Raw genomic sequence first — 16529 nt, 5'->3', positions numbered from 1 at the left:
TTTTGAACTGTGAGACAGATAATGTTTTCTCAACTATTGATATGGAAACTGAGGCTCATAGATATGAGGTGACTTGGCAAAACTCATCAGCCACAGAGTGGCAGGCAGAAAGATCAAAAAGCTCATTTATTTTCCATCGAAGGAACCATAAGCACTTCTCATAAAGGAAAAGTTGCCAATGTTTTCACATCATCCTGGACCATACATTTCAGTATCATATTCTTCATAGGGACATGACTTCCTTATATGACTCAAAGGACAGGTCCTTTGAAGTTCTTATGTAGCCCAGAAAGCCTTCCATATAAGTCCTGATTTCTTTTCTTAGGATAAGCACCTAGAAATACAATCCCCAAGCCATAACAAATTTTGAACATTTTAAATACTTGACACACATTGCCAAGTGGTTTTCCAGAAATATTGTAACGATTCACGTTGCCAGTACAGAATAAATGTCAGCAAAATCCAGTACTGATTTCCTCTATTCATCCTTTCAGAGACTACTCATTGAGCATCCACAATTGGTAAGACACTGTATAGATGCCAAGGACATACTGGAGCATGATTCCACTCCTCATGGAGCTGGGGAGACAGATACTAAGAGGAATAACATGCATACTAACAATAAATAGCTGCTTTTTGCTGTACTTACTATGTTTAGACATGGTTTGAAGGACTAAAAATACATATTCAGCAATGTAATTCTTGTCTGATCCTATCAAAGACTATCACATCTTGAGTATCCTTAATCCAAGGATTGAAATTCAAAATGTTCTAAAATCCAAAACTTTCTGAGCAATGTCAAGTAGAAAATGCCACACCATGAATTTTTGGTTTTATGCATAAAATTATTTGAAATATTATATAAATTACATTCAGATTCTGTAAGTGCACAAGAAACATAACAAGCATTTGTGTTAGGCTTAGGTCTCATTCCTAAGAGATCTCATTTTGTATATGCAAATATCCCAAACTTTGAAAATACAAAATGTGAAACACTTCTGCTCCCAAGCATTCCAGATAAGGGCTACTCAATCTATAATTGCTCTCATTGTATAAAGCAGGAACTTGAGAGTCAGTAAGGTGAAGTGGTTGGCAGAGGCACCCCCTGCCTCGGGTCACTAGTGGAATAATCATGCGAACGAATGTCAAGCCCCAGACCAGGGACAAAGGCTTTCCTTGCATATCTCTATCTCAGCACAGGGAACACACCTTGTGAATGGATCCAGATCCAAATGATTTTTACTTCTATCTCATTATTTATGTGGGAAACTCTTCTTTTTCCCCACAGAAACAATATCATAAACAGTTAACAGTCCAGTTTTGAAAACTTGTTTTTACCTGTTTGAAACCATATTAAAATAATAAAACTATTTCAACAACATTTCTGTACAATTTGAAATGTATTTCCTTGGGAAATAGTTAATTTGAGGAATTCAACTCCCTCCCTGCAAAGAAGGACAACCCAGGGTGGCTCTGATGTTTTCTGGTCATTCAGAATTCGGAAGAGCTGCAGGAAACTGCAGGAAGTTGGAAAAGGATGGACCCGCGGGACAGGAGACTCACTGTGTCTCATCACTGCTCTGTGGTTGTAACTAGTGAGTCCTAACCTGTGGCAGGCCAGTGTCATCTTAGCATTTTTACAGGGAGTTTATAAGTTCCAGAAAAGAAAAAAGACAAAGGGAAATGAAAGGAAGGAAAGAAGGGGGCTAAATCCTATCACTGTATTAGTTTCTAACAGGTGTGTGTGTGTACATGTTTTTAGTTTTGCTTTTTAAGAATCTTGGCTACAATACACAGAACAAGGATGTCCTCTGCCCATCAACTCTTGCCCCATTCTTTCCTGTTTCCCAGGAAAACATCTATCAAAATATGTTGTGTCCACTATGCCTTCATTAAACACACACACACACTCCAAAAATAAAATGAATTGATTTTGGTTTGATTTTTATATTAAACAAATATATTATAATATGTTAAAATTGTTTGCTAAAATTCTAGTGTTTCCGCCAAAGCACATGTTAAAATTTAATCCCTATCATAGCATTATGTTGTGGGATCATTAAAAGGCAAATGGGTTAATCCACTCATTTTAAATGGTTTAATGAAGTCATGGATTAATGGGTTATCTTTTGAGTGGCTTTTTTTTTTTTTTTAAATAAAATTGAGCTCTCCTTTCCATAGCTGCTCTGACTCATCATATGATGCCCTTTGACATGCCATGACCTGGCAGAAACATCCTCACCTGATGTCAAGCAGATGCTGATGCCATGCTCTTGGAGCTCCAGAACTGTGAGCTAAATATACCTCTTTTCTTCATAAATTACCCACTCTGTGTTATTCAGTAATAGTAATAGAACACTATTGTTTATGTCTTCTGACATTTCTCCATTTGACATAAATAGAATGTTCTGTAGTAGGACAGTATATAAATGTATCATATTAAATTATTCATTCTTTTCTTCATAGCCACTATTTAATCTGTTTCTAACTTTATAAGGTTATTAAAAACAATAATTTAATAAATATACATGTTCCAATCTCCTTATACAAAATCCATGACGGCTATTCTCTCCCAGAAGCAAGAATTCATAATTACTGCAAATTGCCTGCCTATACCCATTAACAGTTTTTAAATCTATGGTCAAACGTTGTTTTTCCAAAGTAGTCCTTCCAATTCATGCTCATGCCAGCTGTGTGTAACATGGTTTCCCTCACCTGGCCCATGGTCTGAATGTTTGCAGCACCCCCCACTCTGCCCCCTGCCCTGAACAAATTCATGTGGATATCCTAACTCCTAGGTGATGACATTAGAAGGTAGGGCCTTTTGGAAATGATTAGGTCATGAGGTGGAGCCATCCTGATGGGGTTAGACCCCTCCTAATATAGGTCTGGGGACCTCATTTCCCCCCACCACAAGGTGAACACAGGAAGAAGAAGAATAAGAATCAGTGAGTAGTCAGACCCTCACCTAACTCCTGTGAGCCAGAGCCTTGATCTTGGGCTTCTAGCCTCCAGAATTCTAAGCAATATTTATTGTTGTTTATAATTCACTCCATTTATGATACCTTGTTATAGGAACCTGAAGAGACCAAGACAAGTTGTTACCCTCTCAAAAATTTTTTTTTCAAAAGAATGGGTCAGAATTGTCTATCTTCAGTTTTTTTTAATATTTATTTTTTAGTTGTAGTTGGACACAATATCTTTATTTTATTTATTTATCTTTATGTGGTGCTGAGGCTCGAACCCAGGGCCTTATATGTGCTATCGAGTGCTCTGCTGTTGAGCCAGAATCCCTATCTTCAGTAGTTTTAAACAGTGACTAAGGTTGAACATTTTTTCATATAATTCTTTCATCAACATTTCTGATTTAATTCTTGCTTCTCAAATAGTGTTTCTTTATTAATTTACAATTTTATTTATTTGGATTCCAAATTTTGTCTTCATGGTTTTTATTGTGTCTTATTGTAGATATGTTATATGGTAATTTTTCCTCTATATTTTTTATTTTCTGTCTCAAAGAAATTTTCACTCCATAAGCCATAGATTCTTACATATTCAATTACTTATTTTTCACATTTAGAGTTCTAAACCACCTGGGATGCATTTTTGCTTATACTGTGATGCAGAGATCTAATTTAATTTGTTTCCATATGGAAACCCAATTTTCTTGGTATTATTTATTGAATAATACCAGTGAGGATTAGGCTTGTCTACAAAAAACAGGCTTAAACTGAGTTTTCTTTCATGTCACAAAGTCAGCAGGCAGCAGCTCAGGCCTGGTGCAGCACTTATGTGCTCATGAGAGGCTCTGTCCCCCATGCCTGGTGGCTTCTTCCCTGGGTTCACCTCATGTGCCTAGTCAGTTGCTGGAGTGCCATTCAACACAACCCATTTCACCAAGGGAAGAAAATGCTGGGTCTTCCCATTGGAATGTGCATGGATTTAGAGTGCCCTTTTTTATTTTTAGCGGAAACAGTGTGAACTTCTTTGATATTTTGACTTATTTTTTATTTGATTTGATATGGTCTTATATTAGTGTGGACATATTTGACAAGGTCTTATTGTAACTATTTGTAATGGTATACATTTTTGAGGAAACAAATGGATTTTGTTGAGGACACTTTAAAGGTATTTTGTTTAGGAGGATTAAACTTTTAGATTCATTGTGACAAATGGTCTCTGTGGATTTACTTTTGTGATCTTTATTTTTGTTTGGGGAACATATAGCCACAGCTGTTCCTCTTCCCCCACTTTCTTCAATACTTGGTGGTAATTTCTTGTACTCCCTTTACTAGTAGTCATTAAACGATCTGTGTATATTCTGTTGATGGCTGCCCTTAAATTTTCTAATAGTTAGATGGTTAACTAAAGTTAAATAGTATTTCTAGTCTCTTCTCCAAAAGAACAGATAAGTTATTGTAGCTTAACTTTCTTCTGAACTGTCAAGTAATTGTTAGCAATTATTTTCCTGACAACATGATTCCAAGCATACACAAAACCTCCTTTCCTTCAATCATTGTTTTTATTTTTATTTATTTATTGTTTAAAGAGAGAGAGAGGAGAGAGGAGAGAGAGGGGGGGGAGAGAGAATTTTTAAATATTTATTTTTTAGTTTTTGGTGGACACAACATCTTTATTTTATTTTTATGTGGTGCTGAGGATTGAACCCAGCGCCCCGTGCATGTCAGGCGAGCGCGTTACCGCTTGAGCCACATCCCCAGCCCCTATCATTGTTTTTAGATAAATACTTACTACATTCGCCATTGTGATTTTCTTTTTTCCTTTCATTGGCTTTTGGTTTAGAGTTCTGTCTCCCTTGGGTCTCTCTTGTCTCTCAGCCTTGCCTTGCCTGCTCTGTGTTGGAGATAATGGAGATTACAGCTCTGTGAAGAAGGGCTTTTGGTAGTTTGCCCAAGTGATGTCCAGCTTAGAGCAGAGGGAGCCAGGACTGAAAGGACAGGGTAGTGACCCTTCGTGCTGATTTTTATTTCTATGGGAACACCAAGCACAGAGGTTTTTTTTTTCTTTTTTCTGTTTCGGAGTCCCCCTCCCACCCCTCCCTTCCACTCCTTTCCCTTGCTTTCCTGAGACAGGATCATGCTGTGTTGCTTAGGCTGGTCTCCAACTTTGAGCCTCAAGTGATCCTGCCACCCAAAAAGGTGGAGCCTCAGGGTACATGCCACTATGCCTGGCTCCTACATTCTTTGTCGTGGTTTGTTTTTGTGTTTACCAGGGATTAAGCCCAGGAGCATATAACCATTGAGTTATATACTTAGCCATTTTTATCTTTCATTTTGAGACAGGGTCCCCCTAAATTGCTTAGGGCCTTGCCAAGTTGCTGAGGTTGGTTTTGAACTTGCTGGTCTCCTGCCTCAGCCTCCCAAACTGTTGGGATTATTGTGTGCACGAGTACGTTCATCCTTTAAAGACATATTACTCCTACATTTTTTAAAACTTTGTTTAGCTTTATTGATTATTGTCCACATACTGTTTTATCATTCTTGCTTGTCACTCTTTATTTCTGTCTCCCTCTCTTTTTTATACACATATACGCTCATACATGTCAGATTGATTGAGTGTATAATTTCCCACAGATCTGATTAAAAAAATGCTTGCCATTTTCGGAGAACAATGCATTTTTTTTTATTGGTTGTTCAAAACATTACAAAGCTCTTGACATATCATATTTCATAAATTAGATTCAAGAGTGTTATGAACTCCCATTTTTACCCCAAATACAGATTGCAGAATCACATCAGTTACACATCCACATTTGTACATAATGCCATATTAGTGACTGTTGTATTCTGCTACCTTTCCTATCCTCTACTATCCTCCCCTCCCCCTCCCCCCATCTTATCTCTCTACCCCATCTACTGTAATTTATTTCTCTCCTTGTTTTTTTTCCCATTCCCCTCACAACCTCTTATATGTAATTTTGTATAACAATGAGGGTCTCCTTCCATTTCCACGCAATTTCCCTTTTCTCTCCCTTTCCCTCCCACCTCATGTCTCTGTTTAATGTTAATCTTTTCCTCCTGCTCTTCCTCCCTGCTCTGTTCTTAGTTGCTCTCATTATATCAAAGAAGACATTTGGCATTTGTTTTTTAGGGACTGGCTAGCTTCACTTAGCATAATCTGCTCTAATGCCATCCATTTCCCTGCAAATTCCATGATTTTGTTATTTTTTAGTGCAGAGTAATACTCCATTGTGTATAAATGCCACATTTTTTTTTTTTATCCATTCATCTATTGAAGGGCATTCTGGGTTGGTTCCACAGTCTAGCTATTGTGATTTGTGGGGCTATGAACATCAATGTGGCAGTATCCCTGTAGTACATTCTTTTAAGGTCTTCAGGGAATAGTCTGAGAAAGGCAATAGCTGGGTCAAATGGTGGTTCCATTCCCAGCTTTCCTAGGAATCTCCATACTGCTTTCCAAATTGGCTGCACCAATTTGCAGTCCCACCAGCAATGTATAAGAATACCCTTTTCCCCACATCCTCGCCAGCACTTGTTGTTGTTTGACTTTAAGAACAATGCATTTTAAGTGTTTTTAATATTTTTTCCTTGCCTGCCCCAACCCTGTCTCACATTGGTATAGACCAAGAGAATCACTCCAGTATGTTTCCTTCTATATTACATTCTCATATAAAGAAACAATAAAATGAATACATACAGAGATTTTTAATTTCTTCAATGTTTCTCAGGAAAAATTAGATATTACATCAACTTTTATGCCATTTATTTTTCTCTTGGGAACACATCATGGAAACCCTACCGAGTCAACTCATCTCCAACTAAATCTTTACTTCTAACCACTGTCTATTAGCTCATGCATGTATGCAGCATATTTCATTCAGTCATTCCATCACTGATAAGTACTCATCATAATTTCACATTTTTCTTCTTATAAGCAATGCTCTGGTAAAAAAAGAAAACCATAGAATGTAACTTCCAATGCTAAGGTTTAAATTGCTCCATGGTTTCAGGAATCAGACTGGGGTAGAAGGGCACATGAGATTTAGTTTTAGGCAACATTGACCAATTGATTATGCAAAAGACTGCCAGAAGTCTCATTAAGATACCAACAATGGATATTATCCCTCATTTTCATTTCAAATTTGGCTTTAAATTGATATTCCTTTATCACCTGATATATTTTTTAAATGTTATTTTGAAGTCCCCTTTAGAATGCTCCATTATTTCTACATTTTGGGGGTTTGATTCTTCAATTTGTTGCATCTATGGAATATTTTTAGGAGTTTGCCTTCTTCATATATTTCTTGTTTTTAATTATCTTCCTGTTTTGTAAAGGTATTTTTTCTTCTAAGAGAGTCCCAAATCTAACCTGGAGTTGATTCATTGTTGCTTTGCCTGGGATCTAAGGCAATCTGCTGTTATTAAGTTTTTGAATTGTGGGTAACCCAACAAAGATTAGCGTAAAATAAAGGGCACAGTCTGTTTTCCTCCCTTGTGGGTAACTCTTTTCTAGTCATGGGTAACCATGCACAGTTCCATTTTCAGCAGCACAAAATAGTGGAAAGAAATGTTCTCTGTTATATGCCCATGATAATGTCATGGTTTCAAAATTCTTGTTCCTGAAGGGGAAACTATTTGAGCCTTTTTGCTACACCTGGGACCTGCAACTTCAGCTCACCTCTTGCAAGTATAAAAATCCTACCCAAGTAATTGTCATTACTCTTATTTATATGACTTTAAAATCTTTTAGTTTTTATATGCAGTTAAGATAAAATAATCTTTTAGGCTGGTAATATTTACATATGTGTATAGTTTTCCAGTAAAGATATAGAAAGACTTGTCATTCCAGAAAGTTTTCTCATTCCCATTCCCAATAAATACTGCCATTCTGTCTTGTCAGACATTCGTTTTCCTGTTCTTGATCTTCAAATAAATAGAAATCATATGCATTCTTTTGTTTGGAGCTTCTTTTACTTAGCATAATATTTTGAAGACTCAACATGTCTTGTGTATAACAAGTAGTTCATTCTTTTTGACATCTGAGTAGTTCTGTGGTGCATGAATATGCCATAATTTGTTAATCCATTCTCCTCTTGATGGGAACTAGGCAGTTTCCAGTTTGGGGCTATTATAAATAAAACATATGTGCACATTTTTGTAAATGCCTTTTGGTAGACATGTGCACTCATTTCTCTTGTATGTCCATCTAGGTGTTGAAATGCTGGGCCAGGCATGGATTTAATTTTGTCATCTCAAGTTACGAGAGCTCCAGTTGTTTCATATCCTTGCTGTTGGGCTTCGTAACTCTAACTATTCTGTGAACAACATATCCTTTCATCGGGCAACTTTTTATTTTAACTCGTTAGACGCAAACATGTCAAAATGAGGACTTAAAAAATTTGCAAAAGAATCAATCTAAAGATCTAAGATTTTTAAAGTTTGGAACTATCATGACATAGGGACTACCATGCAACTTTTATAGTACACAACATCATTTTTTTTTCAATCTCCAATTTTGTTAGCCTATTATAGATTTTGATTGTTAAAATCCTTTGTCTGCCTGAATAATCCTCCTCCCCTTCTCCCCACTGGCCAGATGAACACACCCTGTCAGAGCCTGCTCAATAGTTCTTCCTCTACTGTTCTTCCCTGGATCCCTGAGTGGAATTATTTCCCCCATTCTCTACGAACTTTGCAAATGCTTAATTTATAGCAATTGCCCTCGTGGAATTACTGGCAATGCCAGCCTATTCTCCAAAGCTGTGGGATGCCATGTTTTATTCATATGTATGCCCCTAGCCTTGTTGCAGGGTTTAAGCGAATAGCTAGTGTTCCATGAATATTTAGGGAGAAAAATGAAAGAGTGTATAAATGCTTCCTCAGTTGTAGGGGTATCAAAAACTCCTTACAATTCAGAAACTGGCATTTTCTTAATTCATGGTTTATCCTTCTGGAAATTATTTTATAAAAAAATTGTACATCCATCTGAGACAGAAAAACTTCTTCCCATATAACAATCTGTTAAGACCTCCCTATGTGAGAACATTTAAATGATGGATATGAATGTTTACAAATCTTGAACATAGATGTAGAATCATATGATGATCTACATATGATTCTATGTATTTCTACACGTAGGATGGAAATATGCTGAGGCACTTTTTCTACTTCTAAGCGATTCAGATGGTTTTATAAAATATAAACATAGTCCTTAAGTAGACACAGTAGCTCTGAATTATATGTGCTTCACCTCACAAACACTAAATAAGTGTCATCATTTAACTTATTTATTTTTAAGATTTCTCTTTTTCATTGGTTCTTTTTAGTTATGCATGAGCAAATGAATCATCAAATTGGTCCTTTGATATATCTGTAAAATTAGCATGGCAAAACAGGACCAAAGCAGTTCTAGATCTCTGCCTTATAAGAAAGAACAAATGCCTCTTATCTATAACACCTAATCTGTCTCTAAGCTCTTGGGAAACAGTACTATTAATGTTACCTCCAGAAAACAAGAACACAGTTAATATAGGAAGAATGAATTATTCAATCATATCTTTTTCAACACGATGTCATTTTCCTTCATAAAATCTGTGCTATGGTAGCCACTGGGCACACTGAGAACCATGAAGATATGTTCTTTCTGCTTCTGTACATGTGTTAGGGAAACATTCTCAGGCCTTCAAGTTCATGGCTATGTATCAAAATCCTCCTGTCTTTCAGGCCAGATGCTCACAGATGCCAGATTCCAGTGGATTGACTCAGGCTTTCCACGTCCTTTCAGCATACTGTAGTGCCTTTTTAATTTATAGAACCTTTAGTTATATGCTTATTATTTTAATGGTGTGAAGAGTTCATGTTAGCACCTGGAACATACTTTATTTAGTACAGTGAATCATTTCCTAATATTTTCCCCCTTAAGTTTGGATACACAGCACCACCTCTCCACTGACTTGACATTCCATTACAGATGCTGCTTGACTAAGGAGGGGGTTATGGCCCAATAAATCCATAGCAAGCTGGGAAGATTACAAATCAAAAAAACACATTTAATACGTCTAATATCCAGAGGATTCCAGCTCAGCCCAGCCTACCTTACGTGTGACTAGAACACTTACATTAGCCTACAGTTGGGTGAAATCATCCAACACAAAACTTCTTTTATAATAAAGTGCTGAATGCCTCATGTAATGTATCATTCAAAAAATGCTGGCAACACAGTACACCATAGAGTGTTGGTGACTTCCCCACTTAATCACATGACTTGCTGGAAATTGGAGCATTGCTGTTGCTGCTCAGCATTGCAAGAGACCTGTGATACAAACTACACATCGTATCGCTAGCCCAGAAAACTATCTGGATTCAAATGTGAAGTATGGATTCTACTGAATGAATATTGCTTCTATACTGTTGTAAAATGGAAAAATTAGAAGTCAAACCTTTTTGGATCGTTGGGACCATCTTTCCTTCCCTCTCTTATTCTGTCTGAATAGCAAATTCTGACAATGAATGAGTAAATGAGAAGACCACATTTCTGTTTTCTCATGATACCTTTTCTTCCTAACAATCATTCAGGAATGAACCCTTTTTTACTTCATTTTCAGAATATTTTGATCAATATCATTTCCTATGGAATTGTTAACAAATAACAAACGTTTAAATCTCATTACAGGAAGCCAAGTAAAATGGAAAGACATTCCTCACATGCTATTCTATGCATGTTCCACTCATGAAAGGCAACCCCACATATTCGCAGGAGCTCTTTAGTTTGCTGCTGTTGCTAGCTGAAGCCTCTTTAGGTGAGTTGCTGCTGCCTTAGGCTGTCCAAGTCGAAAGGAAGCAATCATAGATCCAATTCCACAAATATAGGAAACTATATGCCATAGAGGTGCCTTGCACTGTGCACATATTTCCAGCCTGCCAAGGTCATGTGTGATCATCTTAAGAGGTAGCTTCATAGGTTTTATTACCTTCTTCTAACAAACGAGGACATGATGGCTGACCGCAACCATACAAACTCAAAGCACGGGACAGATGTCAAAATTGATCTCCCCCTTTATGATGTGACTGTGCATCTCTTCCCACCAAGAACTGCAGTCTGATTTTCCTCCTTTTGAGTCAGGGCTTGCTCACTTGCTTCCTTTGACAATTGTGTTATTTGCACTCTGGGCTGCTTGCACATTGGATCTGGTTCTCCGCCTGCACCTGCAATCCTGAGATAACCATGACAGAGGCCCACCCTGGCCTGTGGCATTCATTTTAGGACTAAGCAACAGGCAGAGATTGGAAAAATTGTTGGGAGATGGCTACTCAGGGTAGGAAAATGGCAAACAGTATGTCTGTGGTGAAACAGATGGCACAACTGAAGTTTGCAGGAAGTTCAGAAGATACAGTACTGACAGACTGATGGATTTGGTGAAATACTAGTTGGTTCTCTTAGATGTGCCCGGTATGCTACTGGCAAGAAAAGGTAAGCCAAGGAAGAGAATGTTCAGCCAAGAAGTGGAATTTAGAGAAACATGGAGGAGCCAGGACTTGCTAAGTGGAAGAATGAAACAGTTTCACATATCTGAACTGTCCAACTGGAAAACAATTCTCCAAGTAGGAAATATGGTGTTTCTCTTATAAAACTTATATTGAAACTTAGCCCATTTGTGAGAGAGTGAAACCAGGTGGGACTTTTAAGAGGTGATTAGACTTTGTCCTCATGACTGGATTAATCCATGTGATTAATGGATTAATGGGTAAATGAGTTATCTGGAGAGTGAGTCTGCTTTTAAAAAAGTCAGTTCAACTAGGTTTCCCAGTTATACCCTGTCACTCACACCCTGTGATGTCCTATGCCACCTGAGGATGCTCCTTGCAAGCAGGCCATCATTAGGCCATCTTGATCTTGGACAAGAACCATGAGTAAGTAAAACTCTTTGCAACTTACCCAGTTTGTGGTATTGTGTTATTAGCAATAGAAAGCAGACTAAGACAGATTATACGATCACATATAAAGGTTTACAAATGATTTAAGGTAGTACCTAGTTGAGTGTACTCAACTGAACAACAGGGTTTCTAATAGTTTCATGGCCTTGTCCCACTTCATCATGAAATGCTGCCTAAAGTAGAGAGACATCTGGACTGTGAGATTGATATTACATGAGATGAGAATTCTGGGGTGTTAGAAGGGAGTGGATACATCTTGCATTTTGGGTGTGGTCAGATGATTGGTGCTGGACAGCAAACTAGCTTGGGCTATGGAAGAAAGGAACCCCTTGCTTATATGTGCCTCCCTGAACAACTTCCTTAGATGGTCTGACTTCCAACTTAAAACATGACCAAATAACACAAGGGGTTACTTAAAACCATACATTTTGTAGTGGTAGGTTATGCAAAGCTACCTGATACAGTTCTCATGTTATCCCCATTTTTCAGATGAGAAAACTGAGGATTAAAGGTTTAAATAGCTTATCAAATATTATAAAATGGATCAAATCACAGGTATGAGCCAAGATAATCTGATTTTAGAGCCTAGCTCACTAATTACCATCCATTACTACTCCCATTGTAAAAATAATTCCTTCTTTCTTTAGGTTATATTCTTACAAAATCAATCACATTCCTATATAGCAAAGTTTTGGCTCAAAAATATGACATTAAACTATATTATCTATAATTGTTTACCAAAAAATAAGTCTTTCAGAATAAATATAGAAAGATGTCAGCAAAAGAAGAGTATGTAGTTCCAGAGTTTCATCTGCTCCATAGAAACACTTAAAAGCAAGCAGGACCTGTCAGAACCAACTTTGTTAGAAAGGTGGAAAACAGACAAAGATTTACAGCAACCATGCAAACACTAAATAAAGAACAAGGCAATTTAAAAATGGAAGGAAAGCATTGGGGCATTTTATGTGCCCTTGCTTCACCTCTCCTTGGCTTGGCAATCTGGAGGTCTGAAGCCCATGTTTGGACATCCAGTGTGGATGCTTGGTACCAGGTTCAGAAAAGCAGACAGCATTAGCAAATCATTGAGCATCTCTGTTTGAATCTGTCTGGGGTTACCGGAAGGAATGACACAGGAGCTCAGATCTGTTTTGCCTAACTCAGAAGCTACTCAAGGTGGATATTGCTCAAAAACACTGCAAGACCGATTAAAAAACAAACAAACCTGCAGCCACCTAGGCCAAAGTGGAGATCTGCAACAGACCACCCACAGTGAGAGAGAAAGAGCCTGAAAAGGGTTTCTTAGGACATTAGAGCATTCCAAAGTATCCTGGTGTATGGGTTACCTTGAAATCCATCCAGGTGTCCAAGACAAGAAAAAAAAAAACCTGTGTGGACATTGCTTTCATTCCAAGCTGAGCCCTAGACTTAGTGGAAGCCGAGGTAGGAGTTGAAAGAGGGTCCTAGCTCAGAGCAATCCGCAGAGAACAGGAGAAGGGGGCCTTTCTCCTCCCTACTCTTTCCCTCCTTCTTCCTCTCTCCTGTTATCCTCACCCCTGCCTCCCAGTTCTCCCTTGAATGAAAGGAAGTCTTTGTCAAACCACTAACTGAATAGTAGTTAAGGAATGGACACTTCAGTGACACAGATGAGAAGGAACACAATATGCAAAAATGGTTGATGAAAGTCCAATAAACCAACTATCCCGGCCTTCAACAACCCTGAAAACTTCAGCAAACCCGCAGAAAATGGGAAAACTGATTTCAAATTTTGCCACATTATAATAATCAGATATCTATTTTTTGAAAAAAAGAATTGATGAAAGAAAATACGACCTATCAGGAAACAAACACAACACATCAAAACTTAAGGCAAGGCTGTTCTAGGAAGGTGATCTATGGCTCTAAACTTTTTATTATAAAAGAAAAAAATAATCAATAACCTAACTAAAAGAACTTTAAAAAAGAGAGTACACTAAACCCAAAGGTAGCAGGAGAAAAGAAATAATAAAGATTAAAGCAAAGATAAATGAAAAACGAATACTTCATTTCTATTTCTAGAGAATAGAAAAACAAAAGAGAAAATTGACAAAGCCAAAAGTTTGTGTTTGTAATGATCAACAAAATTGACAAGACTTCAGCTAGAATTACAAAGATAAAAAGTAAAGACAGAAATGATTGAAATCAACAATAAAAATAAAAACTAACAGATATAAAAAGGATTATATGAGATTGTGATGAATAGTATACACCAATAAATTAGATAATCTAGATTAAATGGACAAATTCCTAGAAATGGACAAGTTACTTGAACTGATGGAAAAAGAAATAGATACATCTAAAACAAAACAAAAAAAAACAAAACAAACAAAAAAACCTATAACAAGTAAAGATAGTGAATCAGCCATCTAAAACCTCCCAGCGGGAAAATTTTAGGACCAGAGAGTTTCATTGGTGAATATTATCAAATCATTATTTGAAAAATAATGAGCAAAAATCCTTTTCAAGGTCTTTTATACCATAGAAGGGAACACTTTTTCTACCTTATTGTAAAAATCCAGCATCACCCTGATACCAAAGCCAGACAGAGACATCACGAGAAAGCTACCGACAAATGACTCAATGAATATAGATGCAAAAATCCTCAACAACATACTAGAAAATTGAATCCAGCAGCATATTAAAAGGATTATATATCATGTCCAAATGGGATTTATCCCTGGAATGCAAGAGTGATACAGTGTACAAAAATCAATGAATGTAATACACCATGCTAACAGCATGAAGGGGCAAAAATTATAGTCATCCCAACTGATGCAGTAAAACATTCAACAAAATCCAATACCCTTTCATCATTTAGAAAAACCTTCAGCAAAGTAGAATTAGAAGGAAGAGATGGGCACTTCCTAACATGATGAAAGGCTTTAATGAAAATCCTAGAGCTAATACTCAATGGAGAAACAGTGAAAGCTTTCCCTCTAAAATAGAAACAAGACAAGGAGTGTCACCACTGCTATTCCAAGTTGTACTGAAAGTTCTAGCCAGAGTGGATAGGTCAGGAAATGAAATAAAAGACATCCAAGCTGTAAAGAAAGAAGTAAAACTACTTCTATTCACAGATACCATGAGCCCGGGTATAGAAAACCCTAGAGAGTCCACAAGAATGGTACTGGGGCTGCCAATTGAACCCACAGTGGTTACAAGTGACAAGATCAACACCCGTAAGTCAACTGTGTTTCTATATATCAGCAATGAATAATCCGAAGAGGAATTTAAGAGCAATTTAGTCCACATTAGAATATGAAAGAATAAATTACCTAGGGATAAATTTTACTATTGACGTAAAGGACCTGTACATTGAAAACTATAAAATGTTGCTTAAAGAAAGTAGAAGGGACACACAAATGAAGGGGAAAAACTTCCCAACCTATGGCTAATACTTGATATTTTTAAAATGGAACAACCAAAGCAATCTGCAGATTCAAGAAGACTCCTATCAAAATTCTGACAACTGCTTTTTAAAGAGATAGGAAAATCTTTCCTTAATTCATATGCAATTACACAGAGGTCCAAATAGTCAAACTCATCTCCAAGAAAATATCATAAGACATAACTTTCCAATTTTGGGACTTAAAAAACTACAATAAAAAAGATATATTTTAAAAAATGAAATAAAATTTAGAGTCCAAATACAAGTCACTACATCTTTGGCCAGTTGGCTGTGGACAAGAGCAGCAGGTCTATTCAATGGGTGAAGAATAGTCCCTTCAATAAGTGGTTTACGGACAACTAGAGAGGGGTACAACAGAACAAAGTCCCATCCCTATCTCATATCATATACAAAAATTATTTCCAAGTGGATGTACAACCATAACATAAGAACTAAAATTCTAAAATTCTTGACGAAAACAAAGGTATAAATTTTCTGACACAGGACTGGGTAATGGATTCCTAGATGTTACACCTAAACTTGAGCAATTAAAGAAACAATAGATAAAGTGTCCTTCAAAACAAAACAAACAAACAAACTTATGTGCATCAGAGGGAATTTTATCAAGACAATGAAAAGATAGCCAACAGTTTGGGATAAAATATTTGCAAATCACACATTTGAATATATTCAGAAAATAAACTTTTGTATCTCAACAACAACAAAAACATTCTGATTTTAAAAACCAGGCAAGAGCTGGGGTTGTGACTCAGTGGGAAAGCATTTGCCTAGCACAAGTGAGGCACTGGTTCAATCCTCAGCACCACATAAAAATAAATAAATAAAAGTATTATGTCCATCTTAAAAAAAATAAAAACAGGCAAAGACCTGAATAGTCATTTCTCCATACAGAATGGCCAGTAAGCTTATGAAAAAGACTCAATATCATGAGTCATTAGGGAAATGCAAATCAAAAGCACAAGGAGATATCATTTCATATCTACTAATATGGCAATGAAAATGAAAATAAGAAGTGTTAAAATGTGGAAAAATTGAAACTCCTATAAATTGGAATCCTTTTCCATTTTGCTGAGAAGGTAAAATTGCGTAGACACCATGGAAAAGTTTGGTGGTTCCTCAAAAAGCTAAATAGATAATCCTATAAATAAGCTTTCTAAGACTATCATATA

At 36.8% G+C, this 16529-nt stretch overlaps 1 protein-coding gene across 1 annotated transcript in view; it reads right to left on the bottom strand.

Moving 5' to 3' along the window:
• The window catches only part of Vwc2 (von Willebrand factor C domain containing 2), a 160199-nt gene that overhangs the window by 57087 nt on the left and 86583 nt on the right, over positions 1-16529 (bottom strand). The gene's annotated exons all lie outside the window — the stretch shown is intronic.

The sequence above is a fragment of the Callospermophilus lateralis genome, chromosome 1, assembly GCF_048772815.1.
Source record: "Callospermophilus lateralis isolate mCalLat2 chromosome 1, mCalLat2.hap1, whole genome shotgun sequence".
In the NCBI taxonomy this organism is placed as follows: Eukaryota; Metazoa; Chordata; class Mammalia; order Rodentia; family Sciuridae; genus Callospermophilus; species Callospermophilus lateralis.
This window is presented reverse-complemented; position numbering and strand designations above follow the sequence as displayed.